Here is a 10,984-nt window from a genome sequence, read left to right as displayed (position 1 = left end):
AATTAAATAAGATTTAGTTAGGAGTAGATGAGTAAAAGATTGACTGCTTTAGAGATTGATAGATGCAAGAACAGGTCTCAAACATTAAGAATGGCAATGCTGCTATATTTTTAAGAGTTCCTATTATTGCCTATCTTTATGATAGAATAATGAATGGAACTTTTAGAGAAAAGGTAACAGGGAATAGTGACTAATTTCATGCTAATCAACATGGTTTTAACGAGTGTTGTGGAACCAGAAAGAAGTGCGACAAACATCATTCAAACAATAAAGGAACTTCCAAATTCCAGGTTTTTGTGATGTTCAACTCTCTTAATTTCTCCCTTTACATGCCCCTTAAGAATGATTTGGCTCTATAATTTGTCCAGTTAAACATTTCAGAAAACCTATAAAAAATCTTTCATAAAAGATATCTTTTAAGAGCTTGGGAAAAGCCAACCCAGATGCAGAGTAAATCATTCTCAAAGTAAAAGAACAAAAGGAAAATCTACGAAGGAAATTTAATGATGCTCAGTCATTCAATCCCCAGTCGTCTTGCAGCTGGACTACTGTAATGTGCTCTACATGGGAATACCCATGAAGAGCTTTTGGAGGCTACAGCCCCTGTAATACCACTGCTCTGCGAGCTGCATTGGTTGCTGGTCTGCCTCCAGGTGTTGGTGATCACCTTTAAAGCCCTTTGTGACATGGAGGGACCATCTCACCCCACTGGGATTGGCTGGTCCCATTCATGCCAGCAGAGGAGGCATGCTTGCTGTGGGTCCTGTCAGCCTGATTATTCCAGTTGATGAGATCCAGGAGGAGGAGGGTCTTCTCTGCTGATGCTCTGCCCTCTGGAACATCTTGCTCCCTGATCTGAAGTTGGCCTCAGCCCTCCTAACATTTCGTAAGGGCCTAAAGGGCCTGGATCTATGAGCTGGCCTGGAGCCCTGATGGGGGAACAACACAGTGGAGTTGATTAATCAAGTAACAACAGATCCCACCTCCTCCTACTCTGCCCCTTCCCTCTCCATGTATCCTTGATTTTAATCTTGTTTTTAATTTACCCTTGTTTTAATCTAGATGTGTTTTTATGTCTGTAAGCCACCCAGTTACCTTATGGTAAGATGGGCAGCTAATAAATTTTATAGGTAGGTAGGTAGGTAGGTAGGTAGGTAGGTAGGTAGGTAGGTAGGTAGATAGATAGATAGATAGATAGATAGATAGATAGATAGATAGATAGATAGATAGATAGATAGATAGATAGATCTTTTACAAAGTCTATAATGGAGGTTTTGTTTTATTTTTTAAAAAATAAATAGGTGGTCTCCTACTTGGAATGGGACTTCTGCTGTTTGCCTACCATTTCTAGTTGATGTTCATGTGAACACACACAAACACACACACACACACACACACACACAGAGAGAGAGAGAGAGAGAGAGAGAGAGAGAGAGAGAGAGAGAGAGAGAGACTTTTAGTCCAGTAGAGGGTTGGACTAGAAGACTTCCAAGGTCCCTTCCAACTCTGTTATTCTGTATTTTGTATTTATTGCCTCTATCCAGGTGGAATGTCTCTCCACTCTCCAGTACCCCATTGGTCCTGATATTGCTGTGTCTGCTTTCACAAAAACAAAAATGCATTTCCAGCAGCAGTTTGATTATGTCATGTGACATCACATAAGGTCAGTAGGCATGTCTAAATTTTAGTGCTATTAAGGTTAAAAATACTACCTTTTGCTCTACTTTATGCAGCAGGCTTTTTTTTTTTAAAAAAAAAAAAAAAAATCCTTGTATTTATATTTCTCCAGGTGGTGGAAGTATTGTATTGTTGCATGTTTGCAAAATGAAAAAAATGAAATCCATTTAGCTCAGGGGTGTCAAACTGCCGGCCTGTGGGCCAGTTGCATCATGCGGAGGCTGCACCCATCCTAGCTCTGGCAATGCGAAAAAAGTCATGATACGTCATGACACGATGAGTTTGACACCCGTGGTTTAGCTGGAACAGCAGAATTCCTCTTTGTGTTGTCTTCTGCTGATACAAGGGGAGAAATATACGATTGAAATGCATAAGTGATCCAACAGTAACTTTTTCTTTTTGTTTCCTTTCCCTTGTGGGCTCTAGGGAAATGGTAGTGTTATCATTCCTCTCCCCATTTAATCACTTGCTCGACTTACTCTCACAGAGTCACATTTAAAGTGATGCAGAAGCTTTTCTGAGTGTGCATACTTTACCTTCTCATTTCAGAAATTACAATGGCCCTGCTGTCATCATTGTGACTCATTGGTCAGTGTTATCCTTACAAAGTCCCTTGTCTCCTAGGGCTTTAAAGCTGAGCTGTGCACATCCAATCTAGACTGAAACCTGATAATATGCCCAAGATCTCCCTGGAGTTTTGCTTGGCTATGCTACAGCACATCCTTTCATTCCAAAGTTCAAGCTGGCTTTCTATACACAAAAACAAAGAAAGAAGAAGCAAAAAATCAGACCATCCCCATACAGGATTAACAATGGTTTTCAGTTTTTCTTTGATAGTTCTCTTCTTCTTTTTTTTGTCTTAAAAGCTTCTTAATTTATCTTGGTCACCCTTTTGCAGCAGCAGTTCATTTTATAAAAAACCCTAATGAGATGTGTTCCATAATTGCCAAATGACAATGAATGGATGATAAATTAAATTTGAATCAATACCTCCATGTAGGCTGCAGAAGAGATTATGTCTTCCTATCTGATCATGAATGTACAATATGTCAAGCTCTGAAAGATCAGGTTCACAGGTGAAGGTCCAGCTAAACTGATTTGTTGCTAATTATGTCTATGCACAGGAATCTTCCCAGCTAACAGCACCTGCTTGGTGTTAGCTAAGGATCAACAGAATTCAAGGGAATTCTGGGCTTAGTTTGCTTGATGATTCTAGGCGGATCCCTCTTTTAACTCCACCTCCAGGTTTTGCTACTTCTCCCACACAAGGGAAATTTAGCTGGTTTTTTTTTTTTTTTTTTGGTCACTTACAGAAATCCCTCATCATCAGGCAAAGGATGATGTAATTTAAACTGTTCATTGGGGAGTGTCACCTTTCCAAGGAAGTGACTCACGTCATACTGGATTATTGTAACTCCACAGGCTGGTGGCTCCCTGTTCTGGTAGGACAAATCATATAATGAAACACATGCAATTATAATTTCCCTAGAATTTTTTTTTTTTGAAGGATGGGATGGATTTTACAAACAGAGAAACTTTTGAATGATTCTCTAATTCTTTCTGCAAAGAGATACTGGCAGAAAACCAAAATATTTGCTTCAGAAATACATACCTTACTCCTGTTCTGCTAGACAAAGAGGATTTCATCACTCCACCTTTCTTTAGGCAGCTCCCATAATACGTTTAAAATATTCCATTTCTAATTTGAATTTCTATAACTAAACCTGTTTTAAAACTTTGTAAATTTACAATTACCATAATCAAATTTAACTTTAAATCAACAAGTTATCAATTCAGGTATCCCTTCCAGCTATATTCTAATTCTTAATCTCTTATATCTCTCATTTTATCACAAATCTCATTTATTTCTTCTTCCATTACACAATACATACCCTAATTAAGATAAAATATTAATCTACCCTATACATATATAGTCCATCAATCAATCAATCTCTTTTAAAATAACAAAATAGTGTAAGTCTTAACTCATTTCAATTCATTAAACAAAATTCAAATTTCATCCAATTAATTATCATGCCTTATCACATTTATATTATTATACAAAAACATCATCTTACTAATTTAAAACAATTAATTATTAAAACAATCCAAATCTAAAAAGCCAGCATTTTTTTCCATTCCAATACATAATAATTTTCATGAAAATAAACCTGTTATTCCAAAAAGTACATTCTTAATCTATTAAAAACAACTGTTCTAATAATCAACCTCTTACTTTTTTTTTCTTACTTCTAACTCTGAATCTTAATCCTTAAAACTGTCCATAAAACAACATTGCCTTTAAATCCATTACACAATTTTAAATTTCTCTTTTCAGTCTTATTCTGGCTTTTTTTCTGTGCCAGACAGGTTTCCATAACCAAGCTTCCCTTTCAGTCAATAGATCTCTCTTTATTGCTTGTAGTGCCCTTTGAAACAATAGGAATCCCATCCTCTGCATTAGGCATCTATTTCTCTCATCCTTAAAACTTCGTTGCTTTAAAGTTTCCAATCCCAATCTTTGATTCTTCTGGTCCTCAAAGCTGTAAATGGAATATTTGTAAGTTAAAATAACTTCCTAATTTATCTCAGTTGTTTCCTCTTCTAATATGTTTTGATTTATAGAATAGTCAGATGTAGTCTGGAGATCAGTTTGAAAATTTGAAGTATGACTTCTGGATCTTAATTCTGTAGTAAACTCTTTCATTGTAGCACATATTTCTGCAGTGGCCTCATTAATCTTTTCCAATTTAAGTTTGCAGTTTAGTTGTTTAGTTGATAGTAATTAAAGAGAGTATCTTTTTTCTTCTTGTGGAGGCTGTGTTTAATAAAAGTTAAACAGTGTCCACCCCCACAACTTTCACAGCTGAATCAGCTTATCTTTTCTCTTCAAAAGTAATAGTAATAGTAGTAAAGTTGGAAGGGACCTTGGAGGTCATCTAGTCCAACCCCCTGCTCGGGCAGGAAACCCTACACCATTTCGGACAAATGGCTGTCCAGTCTCTTCTTAAAAACTTCCAGTGTTGGAGCATTTACTGCTTCTGGAGGCAAGCTGTTCCACTGATTAATTGGTCTCACTGTCAGGAAGTTTCTCCTTAGTTCTAGGTTGCTTCTCTCCTTGATTAGTTTCCACCCATTGCTTCTTCTCCTGCCTTCAGGTGCTTTGGAAAATAGCTTAATTCCCTCTTCTTTATGGCAGCCCCTGAGATATTGGAATACTGCTATCATCTCCCCCCTTGTCCTTCTCTTCGTTAAACTAGACATTACCCAATTCTAGCAACCGTTCCTTATATGTTTTAGCCTCCAGTCCCCTAATCATCTTTGTTGCTCTTCTCTGTACTCTTTCTAGAGTCTCAACATCTTTTTTACATCCTGGTGACCAAAACTGGATGCAGTATTCCAAGTGTGGCCTTACCAAGGCATTGAAGAGTGGTATTAATACTTCACGTGATCTTGATTCTATACCTCTGTTAATGCAGCCTAGCACTGTGTTGGCCTTTTTGGCAGCTGCAGCACACTGCTGGCTCATATTTAGGTGATTGTCTACTAGGACTCCGAGGTCCCTCTCACAGTTACTACTATTGAGCATGGTGCCACTTATGCTGTACTTGTGCATGTGGTTTTTCTTGCCTAAATGTAGAACCTTGCTTTTTTCACCATTGAATTTCATTTTGTTAGTTAGTGCCCAGTGTTCAAGTATGTCCAGATCCTTCTGTATCTGAAGACTGTCTTCTGGAGTGTTGGCTATTCCTGCCAGCTTGGTGTCGTCTGCAAATTTGATGAGTTCCCAATCTATCCCTTCATCCAAATCGTTGATGAAGATGTTGAAGAGTACTGGGCCCAGAACAGAGCCCTGGGGCACCCCACTACACACTTCCCTCCATATAGATGCAGTGCCATTGAGGACCACTCGCTGAGTACGGCCGGTCAGCCAGCTACGGATCCATCTGGTGGTGGTTCTGTCTACCCCACATTTGTCTATCTTGTCAAGTAGTAGGTTGTGATCTACTTTATCAAATGCCTTACTGAAGTCCAAGTAAATTATGTCCACAGCATTCCTCTGATCCACTAATTTTGTCACTTGGTCAAAGAATGCAATAAGATTTGTCTGGCATGATCTATTTTTGACAAACCCATGTTGGCTTTTAGTAATGACTTTGTTTGCCTCTAGGTGTTCATTGATTCGTTGTTTGATTATCTTTTCCAGGATCTCCCAGGTATTGAGGTCAGGCTGATAGGTCTGTAATTTCCTGGATCCATTTTTTTTCCTTTTTTGAGGATGGGAACTACATCAGCTCTTTTCCAGTCCTCTGGTAGTTCCCCCGTGTTCCAGGATCTTTGAAAAATATAGTTCAGTGGCTCCGATATCACATCTGCCAGTTCCTTGAGAACTCTGGGGTGTAATCTATCTGGTCCTGGCGATTTGAACTCATCTAGGCTGGACAGGTGCTCCCTAACCATTTTCTTGCCTATCTTAACTTGTGTTTCTGTTTTGTTTTTTATGGCACTATTTTTGATAGGTTGGTCTGTTTTTTCCCTTTGTGTAAAGACAGATGCAAAAAAATGAGTTAAATAGTTCTGCTTTCTCCCTGTTGCTTGTCACCTTCTTGCCACTTTCACCCACTAATGGACCAATCATTTCCTTCACTTTTTTCTTGTTTTTTTACATGTTGAAAGAAGCTTTTTTTGTTATTTTTGACTTTGGTCGCAAGCCTTAGTTCATTTTGAGCCTTGGCTTTCTTCACTTCATCTTTGCAGGCTCGGGATATTTGCTGATATTCTGACTTAGTTATGTTCCCCTCTTTCCACTTTCTATACTTGTCCTTTTTATCTTTCAATTTGTCAGAGAGTTCTTTATGCAGCCATGCTGGTTTCTTTTGAGAGCTGTTATTTTTCCTCTTTGTTGGTATTGTGCTAGACTGTGCTTTTATTATCTCATTTTTCAAAATTTCCCAAGCTTCTTGAGTTGTTTTCCCCTTGAGGATTCTCATCCATGGACTCCTTCCCAAGCCCTCTCTAAGTTTATTGAAATTAGCTCTCTTGAAGTCCAAGACTCTAGTTTGACTGTGTTCTATTGGTTGTGTTTCTATAATGTTGAATTCTAATCTATTCCACCTCCAAAGAGTAACCAAAAATTGCAATATTAGATTTTTGCCACTAGATGTCCTCAGTAAGTTGAAAAAAAAACTTTTCCAGACACCATTTTCTCTTCCCTTTTTCTTTCTTTTGCAATATAATGTAAAAAAAGAAATAATCTTCCAACATAAAATGATAGTAGAGCTCTTAGAAAAAAATTTTTTTTTCTGTACCCCAAAGCATATGAAAGTAAAATATAGTCTTTAAAATTTGATTGTATTCTTTTGTTCAATGCCTTTCTTCCCAAACATGTAGAAGTTTCCTTTTCAAGCCAGGGAAATAATTCCAACAAGGCTCTTTCAGGCAAAAAAAAAAAAAAAAAAGCAAGATAAAATGAAGAGAGGAGCAGGAAAAAGAAAAAAATAAATCTCACCCGGATTCACCACGGTGGTTCTTACAGCTTAGATGTTGTTTGACTTGCAGTTTGAAGCGGCAGGGTGATCAGCCATTTTACTGGCCAATCTTCTTCTCCGTCAGCCCTCAGAGATAGCTTGGAGAGCTGGAGGAGCTGCCGCTCCTCCCTAGCCAAGCAAAGCTCCTCGACAGAAGTCGCACCCTCCAGGGCGACTTTCGGCCAGCATAAGGGTCTACCGGCGGAGGGAAGCTAGCCGACGAGGAGACAAGTCTCTTTGTCTGGCTAGAGACGCTGTGAACCGGAACCAGAAGTGGCACATCATAAATAGTGAAGGGAAGGAAGGCAGCCAGCACAAAAGGACCAGAGAAAAAAAAATGAAATTTGGAAGTGGAGGTATTTGGATAACCTCCAACACAATGACTGAGTTTGGTGGATATGTAGAGCCTCCACAGTCAACAAGCCTCTTTCCACTAAGATTCATTGATTCAGCTCTTTTCCACAAGGAGCTTTAGAGGTGGTGTGTCTATGTGTTTGTGTGCACTGCTGTACTGATGAGAATGAGCGAGGGCAGGACCTTCTTGACAATATTCTCAACGGTCCTTGCACTCCCTTTCATACCTTCCATCAGTATTTTTATTTTGTTCTATGAAAGATATTTTTATGTAACTCTTATGGGAAAAGTTAGGCAGGGACAGAGAAAGTCATTTGTTCAGTGAGATTAGTACTGACAAATAAACATGGAGCTGTTGTCTGTGTTTTGTTTGGTCCCCTTGGTTATATTACAGGAAAGGGGACAGGGTACTGAATGGAGAACAAAGCTGAAGTGAAAGAAAAGCAGAATACATAGAAAGGGGAGTATGAATTGGCAATACGAAGGATATAATCAGCCCCATTGAGTTTCAGCATTTGATTTGGCTTTAAAATTGGACCTAAAAAAATAAATAGCCCCCATTTGTCCAAAATGATATAGGGTTTCTTGCCTGAGCAAGGGGTTGGACTAGATATGTATTTAATTTGTATTTAATTTTATTTATATGCCACCCAATCCCAAAGGACTCAGGGCGGCGTACAGAGATTAAAACAATCATAAAACAATAAAATAATTATTGAGGTCCTTTTCAACTTTACTATTATTATTAGTATTAGTATTAGTATTAGCATTAGTATTATAACACACACAAGCTGTGGGCATCTGTAGCAGGCAAAAGAGTAAACGTGGCCACATGAGTAAATGATGTAATTTGCATTGGTCATGACACAATTATTTGTATTATTTGCATGATGATGTCATAAGATATAGTGGTTTGTATAAGAAATGCAGTATATGATACAGTCTCCAATGTGGATATGTGTAATAGCTAATACATTTGCACAAAAAGTAGACATCTTATCCAAAGGAAATTTGATGAGTTTAAACCTACAAGCCCTGGGTGTCAGCTTGTTTAATGATCTGGTAGAGGGAGGAGGAGGAGGAGGAGGAGGAGGAGGAGGAGGAGGGCGGGTTGGACTAGATGACCTCCAAGGTCCCTTCCAACATTATCATCATCATCATCATCATCATCATCATCATCATCATCATCATCATCAAAAAAGAGTCTGTACAAATAGATTTCAGTGGATTTTAGGATTTTCATATTACAATATTTAATTGAGTATAGGACATCTAACAGGCACTCTCTTATTAACTGACTTTAACGGATAGCAATTATTTCAAAGCAATAGAGGATTAACTTTAATTTTTCACCTTTTAGGCTTTCTTCTTCTTCAATCACAATTCAATAATCAATACCATCTTTCACACACACAACAATTGATAGATTGAATGCTATCATCTAGTCTCTTGACATAAATGTATGGTATCTTGTGATGCTCGATTTCTCTTCTTATGTTTTGTGTGTAATATTTATTAAGAATTTTAATTATGATAGTAAACTCTAAAAATACAATACAAAAATACAATAATAAACTCTAATATAAGTTAAACTTCAAGAACAAAAGAGAATACAGAATACCACAAGGTAAAAGAAAGAAAAAAGTAAAAGTGAGTAAAGATAGAAGAACATTATATATGTTTATCTCTCTGTCTGTCTGTGTCTTCATCACAAGTATAATCAAATGTAGAAACTCTTCACCCTCTCTAAAGTTACAAACATTGTAACATTGTAACATTTATCTCCTCATCCCATATCCCAGCTCTTATCTACAAACATTTTCAAATTTATCATTCCAAAAGTCTCTAATAGTTTAGAATCAATGAACAATTTCTGAAAGTGATTAGAAAATGAGGCCTGCAAATTTAGTGTCTTTTAAAGGTCTCTGTGCAGTTGCAAACAGCTGGCTAATCTCACTTTCCTGCTCCAACCCACAGAAAACCATTTTTCTGCAGTCTCCTCATGGTAAGCAGCTGCCCAGAGCACATGTGGGTGATCTCCCATCCTCTCCTTATCTGGCTGGGTTTTGCTCTAGTTACCAGTTCTGCTTTCACAGAGTCAAACCTCCCATCGAAGTCCCATAATTTGTCTGCCTATACAATGTTTATAGAAATGGTAACTTGTTTTTAGAGGCACAATGAAGTTCTATAAGGAAAGGACAGGAACTTGTTGCTCTTCAGATGCTGTTAGGATACAATTCCCAGCACCCTTTTTCATAGCCCATATTGTCTTAGAATTCTGGAAACTGTAGTTCACTAACTTCTGGAAAAGTGTAGGCTCCCTATTTTCAATTGTTGAAAATAAGTTTGTGCTTATCTAGTTAATAATTATGTGCTCCCCCACCACTGCAATAAAACAAAGCTTTACTTAGAAATTACTCTGAGCATTAAGCACTGGGCTGGTGAATGATTTACAATGTACTTTGTGCATGTTTAAATTCTCATTGGGTGTTTTAAATAATATACAATGAATGAAAACTTGAGAATGCTTGCCAAACTGAACAATCTGTATTTAGGAGAGATGAGATAGAACAGTGAATTTTCATTAGATTGAAGAAGAAAACAATGGAGAGAGAGAGAGAGAAAAATCAGAGTGTTTCAATGTCTGATTAATCAAAATGCCACTTTCATAAATTGCTAGTTAAAGAGTCTATTTGCCATCAGCAATTTGCAACCAGCAATTAGAAAACAACAGACTGTGCCAGAATTTATCAAGCAAATCATGATGTGGATTTGGGCTCTGTGTTTGCATCTTCTCAGAATGAGGAGAATATATGGAGGAACTTTATCAAATCTGGCAACAGCTGGACAAGAGCAGAACTATTCAAGACGAGCCCATTATGATCTCATCAGTCAAGTCAAGAGCAGTGGAACAAGATTTCTCTGGTACAGCTGAGTGGCTGCTGGCTATATGCTGTTAGTTGCTTCTCCTGAAATGTACAACAACAACAAAGTAATAAAACATGGATCATTTTTTGAAGTATGGCTGAATCCCAGGGTTTCTATAAAGAGCTTTGATCTTCATAGCACATTTATTTAGATTTATTTTAAGATTATCTTGCTTATAGCTCTAGAGAGTAAGTGATTTGCAGAGTTGAAGTTACAAATGAGGGTTATATACTCAAATGAGACAATTTAAAATGTGACACAATGAATGGAACGATTTTAGAGCATCCAGTATTTCTAACTTGGTGGGCAGCCTCTATGGGTTGAAATGAGCAGAAACCTGCTGCACTATTTACAGAGATTCTGTTTTAAACTAAATGTCATTGTAGAAAGTGAGCACACACACACACACACACACACACACACGCACGCACACACACCAGAGAAGGAAATATTTGGGGGAATATTAAAAAAGGCAGAATATTATATTTCCCAAAAGG

The 10,984-nt window shown here is 37.7% G+C and overlaps 1 long non-coding RNA gene across 1 annotated transcript; it reads left to right on the top strand.

The window, feature by feature from the left end:
- The first annotated feature begins 755 nt into the window (after nt 1–755).
- LOC120314996 lies at nt 756–10,590 on the top strand. The gene is made up of 3 exons (XR_005558579.1): nt 756–966; nt 1,545–1,663; nt 10,359–10,590. It is a non-coding gene; the product is annotated as an uncharacterized LOC120314996 (long non-coding RNA).
- Nucleotides 10,591–10,984: the final 394 nt, after the last annotated feature.

This window comes from Crotalus tigris, unplaced genomic scaffold (assembly GCF_016545835.1).
Source record: "Crotalus tigris isolate CLP2741 ecotype Arizona unplaced genomic scaffold, ASM1654583v1 scf7180000019042.1166422, whole genome shotgun sequence".
NCBI classification, from domain to species: domain Eukaryota; kingdom Metazoa; phylum Chordata; class Lepidosauria; order Squamata; family Viperidae; genus Crotalus; species Crotalus tigris.
Note: the sequence above shows the minus strand (reverse complement) of the source record. Positions and strands in the feature narration are given on the sequence as shown.